The sequence below is a fragment of the Triturus cristatus genome, chromosome 3_1, assembly GCF_964204655.1.
Source record: "Triturus cristatus chromosome 3_1, aTriCri1.1, whole genome shotgun sequence".
In the NCBI taxonomy this organism is placed as follows: domain Eukaryota; kingdom Metazoa; phylum Chordata; class Amphibia; order Caudata; family Salamandridae; genus Triturus; species Triturus cristatus.
The window spans coordinates 1036647782-1036664224 of NC_140583.1; the positions used below are offsets into that span (position 1 = coordinate 1036647782).

Sequence of the window (16443 nt, forward strand, 5' to 3'; positions counted from 1 at the left end):
TAAAATAATATAAAACTAACACAGCTTTTGATTATAGAGTGCATTAGTAAGCCGCTGTATTAATAGAAACGCATCATAGACATGAATGTTTTTTACACTTGTTTTCAAACAACTTTTTAAAGATTTTATATGTATTCTCCTATATATGAAAACAACTTAACAAAATGGTCTAGGACAATGTTTTAGAGTGAAAGTAAAGAAATTGTTTATGTTCACGATACTCAATGAATTAATTTCAGTGTAACGGTTTTTATTGACTAAACACTTAAATAAACATTATTATTATAGAGTGCATTAGAAAAGATATTAATTACTAACAAATATATATGAATACCCATGTTTTCTGAAAATAGAAAAGACGCGTGTCTGCTTCATGGTGTTTGCCTTTTATTTTTATTTTTTTGCATTGGGCCAACCCACACCCTCCGTTACTCCATCCCCGCTTCAGCAGCACACACAGCTTCCTCTCCTTTGGTTTCAGCACCTTCTTACTTACCAGCAGCACAGCGGACGGGGCTTGACCTCACGAGCAGTTCCTGGGTCCAACGCAGCGCACTAGATACGGGGTGGCAACGCTGTCAGTCTCCCCTGCCGCCAAACTACAGCATCGGCCGCAGTCGGGGGAGACTACAGCTCCCGTGAGGCTTTGCGAATCCTGCCCACTTCCGCCCACCAGCACGCCCGGAGGCGCTTCAAAAGGCCAGGCTCCTTCCGCGTCGCGGGACGCGCGCGGGCGGCGCCGGGCTGAGCCCGGGCAGAGGGCGGGCCGTCTGTGGCCGTCTGTGACAGGAAGAGGCTGGGCTGGGCCACATCCCTAACATTCTACGGGGGACCAAAGGTACTGTTTGGCTACTACCGTAGGCTGTATTAGTGTCCCTGCGGGCTCATATCTGACAATCTGAATACTGTTGCATAATGTCTAAACCTGCTCTTCCTAAATGTGTTCAAGGGGCTCGTGCATGTGCTACCAAACACCAACAACCCAAATTAAAAGCACATGAGGGTAAACTCCCAACTGCAATAGACCTAATGCTTCAGAAAGCTATTGGTGTAGTCTCCACAGAAATTGCATTGACTGAGCGCCGTCTTTCTTTAACCCCTGACCTTCCACCTATGGGGTCATTGGACCACCAAATTGACTTAGACTCTTCTGAACTACATACTAGCCCGAACTGTTCTTATCCGGCTGTAACTACCCAAAACTCTACAGTAACACCTATGGATAGTGAGGGCTCTATTCCCATACCCACCAAAAGTAGGGGAAAGAGGAAAGGTACAAGGGATGGTAAAAAGTGTAGGAAAACTAAGGGGAGCCCGCCAAAGGGAACCATACTCACTAGTACCAAAAGTCCTGTCATTACCCCACCACCAACTTCCTCACAGGATATACTATATCCATCTTGGCTACATGTTGTGGTGACCGATATTGTTGACCAGTGTAGGTCTATTATAAAAGAGGAAGTGGCTCCTATTTTAAAATTAGTCCAAAGTTTTATGAAAATATATACTGCTCCTCTCCAAAAACCTATGGCTAGTACATCCAATGATCATAATGATGGGCTGTCTATAGGTCAGATTCCAACACCAGGTCTAGTGTCTGCTCACCGTGAAATTGGGTGTGATAAGGCAACCAAAGTCTGCACTGTTATAGAGCAATCCCCGATAAATAATGGGATTAGAAGGCCTTCTTCTCATGCTTTTCATGTACAGGATCTAAGCCAAAATAACTCTATCCCCCAAGCACGGAGCACTAATAGTAGTGAGACTATAGCCACATCCACCTTGATTCGTAATAACTCCCTGGATAACAATAACGAGTTTACTACTAAAAATTTGCCCATAATTAATCTTCCCCCAGCGGCGTCCCCCTATGTGACCGTATTGACCGGTGTTCCGGAACTTAAGGAAGGCATTAAGGAAAACCACCTAGACCTACGAAATAAAGTTCTTTTCTGGTTGGCCAGACATAAGCAATTCCCATATGAGATGGCCAATGATATTCTAATGGTGAGAAGGGTTGCATGGTTAGGACCGACGAAAAAGAGTCTGAGGGGGGATTGTGTGGTTATTAATTTTAAGCACCCGCAGATTAATCAAAAAATTCTTGCTCAACCCACATTATCTTTAGGCCATCAAGCCTCAATTAATGTGTCCCCCCTCGAATTTTTCTACCCTCAATTAACTTGGGCCCCTGTTCCTCACCGAGTTGGCCTCACTACGACAGATATCGGGTTACCCCAAAATCTTCCACAGAGATTTAACCAGAATAATCCATCGTTCAGAATCCCTGTGTACAATCGATTTGCCCCGTTAGAGGACGTTGATTGACTGGATGCCCCGTCCGATTTAACATTAGATAAAAAGGTTCCATTGTGTTCCCTGTTTACTGATAGTAACATCTTGACTAATCCTGGCCCTGGGTTTATGGGTGCCCAGGTGACAGGAATCATTCCAATACAGGTAAATCTTGTACACAGGGACATCATAGCAAGTCCGATTCCTTCCTCTTCATACACCGTTTTCCAAAACATTCTTGCCCCCATTGATTCCCAGCCTCGTAATGTTACATCTATTGAGGTGGCTTTCCATTCTTCCTCTCCCTCGTCTCCGGTGTTGCAACCAGAAAGTAAGAATACTCTTCCAAATAATCATCTAAAAATATTATCTTGGAATGTTGCTGGTATAGTAAATAAACTTCCTTGCCCCGACTGGAATTTTTTTATTAACCAGCACGATATCTGTTTGCTACAGGAGACTTGGGCAAAAGAAGATTTTATAAAAAAGGGCTTCCTTGCAGTTAACAGCCTAGCCCTTGTAGGCCCTAGGGGAAGACCATTTGGGGGGCTGTCTATTTTGATAGGGTCACATTTGGGATGTGTAATTTCTGAAATTGCTACATCTAGCATTGACTTGCAATGCATAATACTCACATTCCCCTCAGGGTCTAGTCTTATTCTGGTTAATGTTTACTCTCGTCCCACCAAGTCAGGTAGTGAATCACCCACATTAGAAATTTTGGATAATTTTATCCAAACAGTAGTAGACAAGGGTACACTGATTATTGCCGGTGATTTCAACTGCCAGTTTGAGCCCTTACCGGGGCTCACCGACTCCATTACCAGAGAGGAAGATGAACAGTGGTCTATACCGGCTCTCCAAATCCCACCTATTAAGGCAAGGACACCTCTGGCCTTGCAAATAAACTCCTTAACACTCGCCAATTCGCTGAGAGCCAGCAATGGGCGTACCCTGTCTGATCTAGAGGGGTCCCACACTTTTAATCGACCTGGACAGACTTCATGTATCGATTATATTCTGGTAGAGGCCAAAGCATGGTCTAGGATTAAGGATTTTGTGATTCACCATCGCCACGACAGTGATCACAATGCTTTGATCCTCGACCTAACCCTAGTGATGGAGTATAGCCCTACACAAAATAGTGGGAACAACTATAGACCCCTACTCTTATCTGGAGACAGAAGACGATTGAAGTGGCCACTAATCCTTAAATCCCCGGAAAAAATCAGTTTTGTTTATCTGGCTACATATAAAGCCCTTGTACAAGTATGTTACATTTCAGCCCAGGCCAGTGATAACTGGGAAAATCAACTACTCCAAATTCACACAGATTTGGTTACTACATTGGGCGATCTTCTGAACCCAATTGTATCTAAGACAAAAAAAACCCTGAAGGCCCTCTCCTGGTTTAATACTGAATGTAGGGGGGCTAAACTAGCCCTCCTGGGCTCATTAAAATCCGGTAATAGGACTAAGGTGGCTTTGAGGAGAACCGAATATAAACAGACTGTAAAAGTGGCCAAGCAGAACTGGGAAAACAACAAATGGGACAATATTAAAAGAGCACTTATTAATAAAGATATGAGGGAATTTTGGGCAATCATTCGATCAGATACAAAGGAGGGCCTAGTGGCTGATGAACCTAACATCGCACCGAGCCAATGGATCGAACACTACCAGAGTCTATACGCTCCTCTTGCCTTGGCCACTGAGCCCTTACCTTTTTCTGATCCCAGTGACGAATCCACCGATACCATAACCCTACAGGAAGTAGAAAAGGCTGTAAATAGGCTCCCAGTAGGAAAGGCGCCGGGCCTGGACAAAATTCCCGGGGACCTATGCAAGCACCAACCTGCGGTTTGGATCCCCTATCTTTGTTCCCTTTTTAATGTTGTACTCCATGGTGCACCTATTCCCAACACTTGGGCAGGTGCTGAAATAGTCCCGGTTTTCAAGAAGGGCTCCCCACTCATGCCAAATAATTACCGCCCGATAAGTTTAATCGACGCTAGTCAGAAGCTCTTTGCACGCGTCATCTTAGACCGGGTCCAATCCTTGATGGAATAAAAATCAATATTGACCCCATACCAGGCTGGCTTTAGAGAAAAGACGTCCACGGTTGACCAACTTTTTCGTTTACAACTTCTCTATTGGAAAACCATGAGGGTAGAGGGTGGCAGTCTCTACCTTATCTTCGTTGATCTCAAGGCAGCCTTTGACTTAGTACCTCGACAGACTCTTTGGGCGGTTTTGGCTGAGATGGGGATGCCTGCCTGTCTACTCGGGATTATAAAACGGCTTCATAAAGACAATTTTGCCCAAGTAAGGTGCGGTAAGAGAGGAAATTTGACACCAAAGTTCCCTGTTAACCATGGAGTCAGACAGGGATGTGTGCTGGCCCCAACCTTATTCTCCCTTTATACTAACGCATTGGTGGCCCAGCTGAGGGGTGTCAAGGATATTGACGCCCCTAAACTCAACAACGAGAAGGTGGTGGCCCTAATGTTTGCTGACGACACTTTGTTAGTCTCAAAATCTCCTATGGGGATTCAGCGTGCCCTTGATAGTTTTTCTGAATTCTGTTCCCTTAGAGGGCTTGAGGTTAATACATTGAAAACAAAATTCATGGTATGTAACCCTCCTAAAAAAAGCGGCCCTAATCCTTCTCTTAATGGTTCTATATTGGACAGGGTAACAGTGTTCGAATATCTTGGAGTCACACTTTCAGATAGGATGGAATGGGGTTCTCAGCTAGCAAAAGCCAAATTGCGACTCACTCAGACCTGCGGTGGGATCCTCAAAATGCATAGTGCATCTACTTCCAAACCCATAGCACCCATTATTGAGATCTATAAAGCGCAAGCACGGGGTGCAGCCTTCTATGGGGTTGAACTTTGGGGGCATTGCCCAACCGGAGACATTGGCTGATCCGAGAATTCGTTTTTAAGGTCTTTATTGACCCTACCGCCCAGTACACCACTCAACCCACTTAGAATGGACCTGGGAGTCAGATCCATTCAAGACGAAATTGCTCTAAGGCCACTAGTATATTGGCGCAGGCTGTGGGCAACACCAGAGTTAGAGAATTATGAAAACGATTTAAAATCACTAATGGCCCTTTCTGGTCTAGCCAATATATCGTGGCTAGTATACATTAAAAAGGAACTTATTAGATTGGGATTCTCTACTTTGTGGTATTACCCTGAGATAACTGCCCTAAATCTTTCTAGAGCAGAACTGGTTGACACATTCTGGGCAAAAAACAAAAATATGATGCTAACCAACAAAAAGCTAGGCGTATTGACCACGTCCTTTTTCGACATAAAGGAGGAGTTCAAAATAGAACCTGTCCTAGATTTGATTGAGCCAAATGTCTCTAGAAAGTTGTATATGCAATTCAGATACGGAACACTGCCCCTGAGAGCTTTTTCAGTGAAATGGTTGCTGGATAACCCTTCTGATTGCCCAACCTGTGGAGCCTCAAGTGAAACTGATTTACATGTTTTGTTTTTTTGCCCCACATATAAACTAATCAGAAAACGTTGGCTCCTTCAACTGTGTAGGAATTTGGGTACCACTCACTGTAAGGCAGCCTACAGAATTTTGAAGACGGATACATCACTACCCATAGTCTTCTCGGTATCACACTATTGGCATGCAGTATGGCGAAGGAGATCTTCTGTCTAACTCTTAAGTCTACCTAAATAGCCATCAAATTTTAGGCCACCATTGCCTTTATAATCATTTTAACCTATTAGCTTTTTATTGTCTTAATGAACTGTTTATGAACAAATGTAATCTTTATTGTAATGTACCTTTTTTTTTATGTATTATAATATTTATTTTTTAACATTGTATGTTTTTAGGAATGATTATCTTTTATGGTCTATGACCGAAATAAAGATTACTTTGATTAGAAAAGACTTCTCATTTTATTACTTGTATACAAAGTTAGAAATACTCATTTTCCACAGTCTAGACGTAGAACAGAGAACGTTTACAGTAGCAATCATAATAAACACACAAATGCATAATTCAAAAATAGGAGAAACAAAGGACATTAATATAGCCACATTGCATTGAATTTACTTTGTAAGGCATTCATGCATCTTTTAATTTAAAATTTCAGATGACATACAGTGTTGAACTCAAAAACACAGATGCAATAAAGCAACATAAAGAAACTACCATGTTAATATGACAACAAAAGTGATGTGATTAGTGTTGGGATTGGAAATAAATACTCTGGAAACTCATAAATTGGGGGTCAAGGTGTGGCAGATCAAAGAGGGAGGCGTCACGAGGCGCAATAAGAAAGGAGCCAGACAGTCAAGGTATACACATTTTTTTTAAATTTGTCACAAAGAAATTTGCAACAAGGACAACTGTGACTGTAAATCTGCTCAGTTTAAATAATTGGTCACAAAGAGTCTCAATTTTAAAATATCTTATGGGTTAAGGCATCTGCTACATAGATCTTTGTGCGCTTAGCAAAATTTAGGGGATAATAATAATGATGAGCTAACTCTGGTGGTTAATGCACTTGCTGGAGAGATCCATGGGGCTCATGACGATGGCAGAACGATCGCCACCGCTAGGCCGGCGGTGGCGATCATTCCCCCATTACAATGAGATTTACTCACCTCCATATTAGGATGCCGGTGGGTATCGCAGCGGACACAAAGTCCGTCCGCTGCTTTTCCGCTGGTGGCAATCATAACGATTGGCTGGTGAGCGGTGCAGGGCCACTAATATGATGGCGGTGCCTGGCAGGCACCGTCCACCATATTGGGATTTGGGATTATAAAGGCCTTTCCATGGCGGCAGAAAGGCTGGGGGGATTGTGTTTGGGAGCCCATTGCGGGGGAGGTGGGGTGCACTTGGGGGGTACCTATAGTACCCCCCTGTGTTTCGCTGCACCAAGTGGCAGGCACCGTGTGGTGCCTACCATGTGGTGCAGGGAAATGCCAGACATGCGATTTTAACATCGCGGCAGGTGCTGCTGTCAGAATGCGACTGCCATGGTGGCGGTCGCATCCTAATTCGCGCTGCGGGACCGCCGCATGTGTGGCGGCTGGTCAAAACACTCCTAATGAGCCCCTATGTTTTGTCTAGCCAAAGTTTTGATTAATAAAGTAGCATATATGGTTAATGTGCCTGCTGCAAGGTTCATCATGTAGCAAGCAGATCACAGATTTGTATTTTATGTAGATAGGTAAGTTAGTTACTGCTTTTGACTCAGAGATCCTTTTGTTACTTCCAGGTCATAAGTTGCAATCCTTCTAATATGACACAGTGTTCTATTAACTGGCATCAAAGAGCTGCATGTGGCTGCAAATCATGGGTTTAGACCCATATTGTTTTTTTCCTATTTGTTATCATTCTAAGTTTGCAAAAAAGGGTTCTTTGGAATAGTGATAAAGTCTTGTTAGTACAAAAACCCCAACCACTGCATTGTGTTTTAAATCCTGACTTTGTTATTCTCCCAACTATGTACTCAACATATAATGTCTACAAGTATGGACGATTTGTGGCTCCTACACCTTATAACCCTACTTGTTTTATGTAACATTTCCTGTACATTGATTTGCACATTTGTATGATTTATTGTCTCTCTGTGTGTGATGTTAAGCACTCTTGCACTCTACACTTGTATAGGTAGCCCTAGAATTCTTTTTTTATACACACTGGTAAGTGCCATTTAAATCATTATTTTTGCAACTACTCAGACACGCAGATACATCTGACATTTTACAACGCAAGCGCACCTTACATAGGGAGGTGGAACAAAGTTAAAGAACCTGCCTTAAAATCATAGTTTCTCTTAAGTTTGTGTAAAGTGATAGCAAACGTGTGTCTTTGTTTCCTTCCATTACCGTGGAGACTAGGTGTTAGGTGCATAATAGCTCCCATCCAGAATGATACTCGAACAAAAGGAGGGCTGATGGCCCTTTAAATGAGGCCTTTATTTTGGGCCCAGATAGAAGACAGAATAAGAAGCCCACTCACAACCTCCAGGTTGCTGTCAGCATACATTGTCAGTGCTGCTAAAATATGTCCCTGTATATGAAATTCTACCAGGACAAATCCCCCCTCCCCCGCCCCCCCCCTGCATTTAAAAGGCTCCCTTGAGCCAACGAGCTGACAAGCTCACATGGGATGCATCTCTGTGCCTGTGGAGTGATACTGTGACCTTTGAAGGATTTGACAGCATTTCAGCAACCCTAGATGGCTTTTCTCTTCTCTCTACTACTTCTGCTCCTTACTGTTGAAGGGCTAATCCTGGAAAGACATGTCTAGAGATAATAGCACTACCTGCACTTTGGTGAAAAACTCACAGCACCTTTGAAGTAAGCATACCGCATTTACCAGAATGCAATGGGGTGAACTGTGCTTGAATGAGAGGCAATGTGCTCCCTCCAATTTTAGCGTATTTCCCTGGGTTGGCCGGTTCCCAGAACCTGCTCAGAAATATCTGCCACAACCTGCATCTGGAGGCATTCCCCTAATATCCTGCATTGGATAACATCTGAGACATCATGGTGGAGGCTTGCCTGGCTGAAAGCTGTAAACTATTGCTACTGCATGCAGAAATTGTATGTCATATTGAGATACAGTACAGAGCTAGAAATGGACACATCCAGAGGACGTATAGCTGGACACCAGTTGGTTGCTGATGCCTACAACAGGATTTATTCACATACAGGCTTGCCATCTGCATTTTACAGCAGGAACAGATGTACATTCCATGGCAAGGTGAAAAAGAGCCTGTCATCCATTATATATTGAGATCATGGGAGTTCTTGTAAAGCACACAATGGGCGGAACATCACACTTGCAGTACAGAATGGGGCTTTGCAAAAGCATACAGATGGTAGGCTTCCTCACTCCTAAGGCCAGAATGGTAAGCAAGTAATAGGGCAGAAAAGTGCAGGTGGAGTGTCATGTCTAAGAAAGCCAGGGTCTAGGTTAGCTGGAGGGGATAGAAGCTGTAGAATTATTAATTTACAAGTGGGACTGAGATTTGTTTTTGCCTCTAGGCTCAGTCTCAGGTACTTGGTCATGATCTTCCCTATCATGATTGCAATGGACGGTCTTGTCAGTGGATACGTCATTTGTGTGGTCATAACGACTTGGGTTTGCATTCTTTTGGCCGCTTGGCTGTCTAAGCATATGGTTCTCTGTGATAAATTTAATTTAAGAATCCTTGTTGGCATCCAAGTAAAGTTTCAGATGTCCTGGATCTGTTAATTAATTTTCATCTCACCATCAACATGTATGTTGATTGTAGCGGGTTCCAGGAGTCCAAACATGATAACCAAGTTCCTGAACTTGAGGCAGAGCAATAGAAATCTTTCGCTCATCTAGTCAGTGGCAAGGTAAATGTCTGCCACGTGTATTGCCTAACTTTAATATTAAAGGTGGTCCTTTCTTCTGATGGTCGGAACGAACAATATGAGCTGTTGATCCCTCTGAAAACAAGCAACAATCTATTATCATATTAGCAGATTCCAAAACCTATAAGGCTTTGGAATCTGCTACTAGGGAGCCTCTGAAACCCAATCTGGGTGGAGAAGACTACGCCCCGTAGATGAGTATTAACATTTTCTATAGCGGCCGAGGTATAATTGTTTTCATCTTTTTCAGCAATGCCATAAAAGAAGATCTTTTCCTCCAGCTCCTCTTTGAGACTGTGCAGATGTCATAGTTCTTGGCCCTAGTCGGATGACTTATCTATCCCTTCCTACAGATCTTTAAAGTTTTTTTTCTTGGAGAATTCGAAAAACTTTGGAAATAAGCAGAGCCCAAATGTATGTACTTGAGACCTTTGAAGTCTGCAGCGTTTTTTTCTTGCATCAGTCCAACTAATACTCTTGTAGTGGATATTTCCCTCACAATGATGTCTAACATGATTTCAGGCATCATGGATGGAGCTAGTGAGATTCTGTGTCACTATCATGTGATTGCTGCGACGTTGGACAATAATAACTATCTGAGGACCTGCAGAAAGACATTGATCTGTCTGACATAAGAGAATAGCCACAATGGGCATGCATTAAAAAGAATGAAATAATATTCACTTTAAGCGGCAAATATAAGAAGGTCTAACAGGACAAGAGTACTCAGTTCCCCACAAATTAAAATTGTGGCAAGGTCACATGTGGAAGATTAGTAGGCAATCAGTCTGAGTGGTCTCTGTGGTATATTTTACAGATACTGGTGCTCTACATCGCAGGATGTACAAGATACCACAAAAGTGTGGTCCATGGATAAAAGAATTGATGGGAAACCAGCAGCAAACCAGGCCCAGGGTTTAAATTACTGACAGAGGTAACTAGGGATAGCATGTAACTCTGATAGAAAACTGATAGAATGCATCAAAGGACATGGACTCCAACAAACTCAGGGCCTCATTTATGAGGACCTACTAGCACGTTTGTACCACCGGAACTGCTCTTTTTTGATGTTCTGGTGGCGCAATAGGCCACAGGCATATTTATAAAGCCACGTTACATGGATTTTCATGGCATTATAGATATGGGCCCCTTTCACGCAGAAAACTGTGTGAAAGGGGCTTTCCATGAGAGTGGTTGGGGGTGTTCCCAGCAACATCTATGACTTTTTGACACTACCTCAGATTTATGAGAAATTCTAAGTCTGAGGCAGCGCCAAAAATGTACGCCTTCCCGAATGAGGAGTAAGTGAGGCACAACAAGGAAAAATATATTTATTTCTCCTCGTTTTATATCTATGTGTGCTGCATTCTGTACTACTTCTGCTCCCTACTAATGAAGGGCTAAACCTGGAAACACATGTCTAGAGATAACAGCACTACCTGCACTTTGGTGAAAAACTACAGCACCTTTGAAATAAGCATACTGCATTTACCAGAATGCAATGGGGTGAACTGTGCTGGACACATAGAAAGAGGAAAAAGCCTCTTGTGATTGTTTTTGTGTAGGAAGGTTTCCCTTTCTGCACAAAAATAATCATCTCCGCAATGCAGGCACCCTTTCACTATGGTGCAAAGATGCCTGCGTTGGCACATGGTAGCCCATTGTGAGCCAGCACAGTGGAAAAGGACAGGAATGTACTATATCTAATAGATATGGCGCATTCCTGTCCTTTTCTTTTGCCATAGGGCAATGAAGCAGCAAGGTCTGCTGCGCTGCCCTACGGCAAAAAAAACATAAATGAGGCCCTCAGTGTGCTGACAAAGAATAATCAGAAACAGTAGCAGGTGCTGTCAATCTGCTCAAAAGAGCCTTCAGATTTTGAAAACGATTCTATGCTAGTAGAGGCAAACAGAACAAGCATTTGCAATGCAATCAGTCTCGCCTTTGGGACCTTATATGTATTTAGCTATGCAGCACATTAGCCTGGGTGCTGATACATCTACTGTTCTTTAACATGAAGGGAAAGTAAGCACCAAACTGCGTGACACGCCAGGTATGGAAACACATGGAGAGAAATATTGCCTTTCAGCGGGAAATGATATAGTCTAAAGCTCTGTTTTTAATATAAAATCAGGGCCTTCGGTGGGCATCTCACTGAAAATAAAAGTTTTGAAAAAAATATTATTGTCTACGGGTGCTCGTGGAAGACAATTTCTATGGACTGGAATCTAGAGAATGCTAAAGTGATTCTGGTATTTTACTGACCTCTGCTGGTCGTTTTCTATCAAGAAAGTTAAACAGAGTCAGTTGCCAGAAAGATAAAAAAATAGAAAGTCTCTCAGCAGAAAGCAATTCGGGTATTTTACTGACCTCTGCTGGTCGTTTTCTATCAAGACAGTTAAATAGAGGCAGTTGAACAGAAAACAAAGTCCCTAAGCGGAAGCAGACAAGTCCTAGGGTTGATCTCCATAGCCCACTATGTACATTCACATATAAGTATATAATAAGTATATACTAAAGTATATACATGAGGTCTCGAATGCTCGACCTAAAAAGTATTGTGATGGCAAATGACGAGGTGTGTAAAAGGATAAAAGGTGTAGGCTATATCTGGCAACAACCTTCGTATATGCCACAAAAAAGGAGCAAGAGTTCAAGGGCTACTACCACCCATTTGCAGAGAAATGTAAGACTCACATGAAGAGTAATAGCCTCTGCTGCAGAAGCACAAGGTTTTAAGTGTAAGCAATGTTGAGAAACAACTTTTTACAGTTGGGTGACAGTGGCATAAACAGACACATTCACAGCAAATATCTACTTTCCCTTTAAATACAGTATATATTAGTATAATGTTACATAGTCAAGGAGGTGTTTTTCATTGTTATAATCTCTGTCATTCAGAGAGAGAGCAGACCATCATCCTAGAGATGAAGCCACTGGAATAACTAGTGTTTACTATCCACCTGTCAGAATTAGATAAAGTAAAAGACAAAAAAAGAAAATTTTTGATCAAGCCCCTAAGGATATAGTGCAATTCAGACAATAGTATGGGACAAATTAAGGTTATATAGAGAGGTTTACAAACCATCCAGAAGGTATATTGATTAACAGAAATCATCATATAACAATAGTAAGTGTTGGACCAGTTCAGAATACCATAGTACAATATGTCCAGAGGTGCAAAACAAAACCATAGAAAACATTCTTAGTCATATGGTCCAAAGTTGAAAACATAAGTTTCGCTCCTGAAGGAACTTTTTCAAAGCTACAATTTATAATCTTGGTCAGAGTAAGGAGATGCAATTGAAAGCAGAAAACTGTGTTGAAAATGTCTAATCGGACTAACTAGTCCTTCCCCGGCGCAGCACTTTGGTTAACCGCTACAATTTTACTTATAATCAGCTTTCATAGTCATACTTCAGTTTCAATTTATTATTACACTTGGAGCTTTTTGGGTCCAACCATCTGTAATTATATCTCTTCACCTTGAATTTTTCAATTCCCTTCACCAACACAAGATCTATTGACCCAGTTCCCTTGGGCTGGGCAGAACATTCGGCAAGCAAAGAATTACTCAGCAATTCCTAAAGCAGTCCAAAGTCTACCTTTAGGTCTATCATTTAGGAAGGAAATGCATCTCTAACAACTATAATATAAGCATCAAAATACGGGACAGTTTCTCTGTTTCTTGTACTAGGATAACATCACACATGCATAAAAATTGGGAAAAAACAGGATCTAACAAATAGTAATTACACCACGTGTCATTCCCTGAGTCGTATGCAAGTGTATCAAATTTAAATCTCTCTCTCTCTCTTGCTGTAGCCCACTCTATGGCCCTCTGAAGTGGCTTGGCAATACAGGAAAAGCTGGTTTCTTGCCAGGCAGTCTCTATGTTGCTCTTAAGTGGCATGTTTACCTCCAAGTCTTCATCACCCTCAAAGGACTTCAGGACTACTCATGAATGTCAACTCAGCAGTTCGCTAGGGAGCCATCAACCCACACAGGATAGCTTTCAGATGTGAAATCACTCAAAGGATGGTTGCACCCTCAGTGGCAGGATGTGAGGCTAATGCATGAGCATTTGGACCAACACCAGAGAAATAATCTGTTCCGTATTGTTGTCTTCATAGGGTATCACGCTAATAGGCACCTTTTCTCAATCCATTCATGAGGAACCTTCATTATTCCCTCTTTTCAGGTCAGTATCATTGTTTTCTGATGGAGATACAAAGCAGACAAGCTCAAGATTGTTAGAGTTGATAATCTTTTATTGTGGAACATGACCGAATACTCTCAAAACCCTTGCTCTCTTGCTAGGCTACCCACATAATGGTTCAGATACAAAAAAGTGAAATATAAAAAGATAATAGATTATGTGGTCACCTTGAGCTGCCAAATCCAGAAACAGCAGTCTTTAGGAGCCCCAACTCTTACCCCATCTATATTCCAATGATGAGTGATCTCCAAAAGGTTTTTACCAGACCTCTCCATCCTAATAGGTGTTTTGCTGGGGTCAACATTGTTGCTTTTGAGGCCACGTTCAACACTTGAGGAGTCACCCAATCCTACAATATTACTGGCCACACCCAGTTCAGAGGTATTTCACTACAGTCGCAGTCTCACACAGTTCTGATCCCCACCCTCCTGCTTGTGGCCACATCGACTGTAAAGTGTTAATAGTAGAGACATTCTTTCTTTAAACAATCTTACTAAGACATATTGTGCCATCAAAGAGAAATATTTCTTTCTTGCTTCTCCTTTTCTTACTTTTCTCTGCCCTTGGATTTCAGCTGGCATGTCAGGCCCCAGCACAATGTAAAGACATTACCCACTACACATAGAAAAGGGTGGGTTATGGCGGGTTAAATAGGTAGATGGCATTAGCAGCTGTTTACAGTATCTGTTCTACTATTTTTCCTTTACTTGTTGATAGCAGATAGCACCAAAGACGATGGAAGACTTATAAACTCGACAGCATTTGTTTACTGTACAAAAATGGAGATCACTCTTTAATATACGTATGGTATAAAGAAATATTTTTCTCGATAAAAGATGCCAGCTATTATCTTGCGAGATTTGCTATTCTTGCAAGATTTCATGAGTACATAATGAAGCTCCCAGGAGCTTGTCATTGCTTCCCAATCACTCTATATGTAATGTCCATCTTCGATATATATTTGGAGAAGAAGTTATTTCAGAACCTCAAGAAAACTATATCGAGGTATCCCTTGTCCTCAGTTACTTGTTGGGTGTTTGGAGACCCTATTATGATATTTCAAGCAAATAATTATTCATTAAGGAAGTGTGGTGTAATAATCTGCAGAAAGACTTGAATTTCTAAAAGTAACTAAGGACAAGATAGGATTGCGTTGTAACATTTCCAATGGAAGTCTGGAGCATAGTTTGTGTCAGCATTACTGAATTGCTGTGAGACGATAGACACTCTCCTTCTACTCTGGGACTGTTTTTAGCTGAAGATACTATACTAACATGCTAATCTGGCTATTTTCAGTCCTGTATTTATTATTTATGCCATTTGAGTAAAGGATAATATTGTTTTTTTGCCACATATGTACATAGCTGTATAGAGAACCTTTGTTGAAACTGTGGCTACCCTATGAATATGTATATGCTATTGACTTAATAGAATTGTCTTAAACTCTTATCAATCATCTAGTAAAATCTATCCTTACTCTTATAGACACTCTTCTTCTCCTCGCCACATAAAGATAACCCAACTCACAGGCAGGTGATCCCTGTTCAACGAGGGTACTACTCAGCAGGTTTTCTCTACCCATGCCCCTTTCCCCCGGATTTCTCTTGGAGCTTGTTGTTACACAAGAGATTGCACTGGGCGGCACAGACAATTATCTATTTAGAGAGCATTCCTGCAGTGGTACTTAAGATATGAAATATTGTCACAAGAAAGGATCCCATGTAAACATTTAGTGACAGGAGAATTACAAGACACATTAGGGTCCTGAACAACATCAGCAACCCACATTGCCTCACTGCGCAGGGATTTATTTGTTCAGCCAGAACTCATTTGTCATAAATCACATCATGCCGATGAGCATCTTAAATGGGAGTAGAACCCCCCCCCCCCACCATCAACATGCATAGATGCATTACCCTTGGTATCTGGGTACTGCAAGGAGAGACTACATTGTTTGGTGGGTCAAGATTATATTTTTCATCATTTGATGTAATGTAGTTATCACAATGTACTGGTTGACTCACACCACCACCAATCTGCATTTCTACAATTGGGCTTTTAATCTTGTTAAGGAAGTAGCACTAATAAACCACAGAAGACCATGACATTTGGATGAGCGTATCCAGTGGCAGCTGGCATGGCTCACGGGTGGCTGCGCAGGCGTAGGGGGGATTGCAAAGGACATGGGAGTCGCGCGCGGGGGGGTAGCGCAATACATATTTTTTTAAACGAACCTTGCCGCCGGGTCCTGCATCTCTGCTCCTGCTCTCCTCTTCGAACTTGAGGGATAGGAACCACAGCCAGGCCCCACTGACCAATCACAACGCTGCAATGTACCATTGTGATTGGTTTGAGCATCCTGGTTTCGAACGCTCAGCCAGGGAATGAGGGCCTGGGCATGTTCTCCATTCGGGCTGTAATGGAGCCTACATGGAGAAGAGGGAAAGTGTGCATGACTGTTTTGGGCAGCCCAAGAGGGAGGACCAAACTGTCATTGGGCACTTAGGAGTGGACAAAACACTCCTCCTC

At 42.2% G+C, this 16443-nt stretch overlaps 1 protein-coding gene across 1 annotated transcript in view; it reads right to left on the reverse strand.

Annotated features, from left to right (window-relative positions):
• The window catches only part of ACMSD (aminocarboxymuconate semialdehyde decarboxylase), a 646933-nt gene that overhangs the window by 364070 nt on the left and 266420 nt on the right, over positions 1 to 16443 (reverse strand). The gene's annotated exons all lie outside the window — the stretch shown is intronic.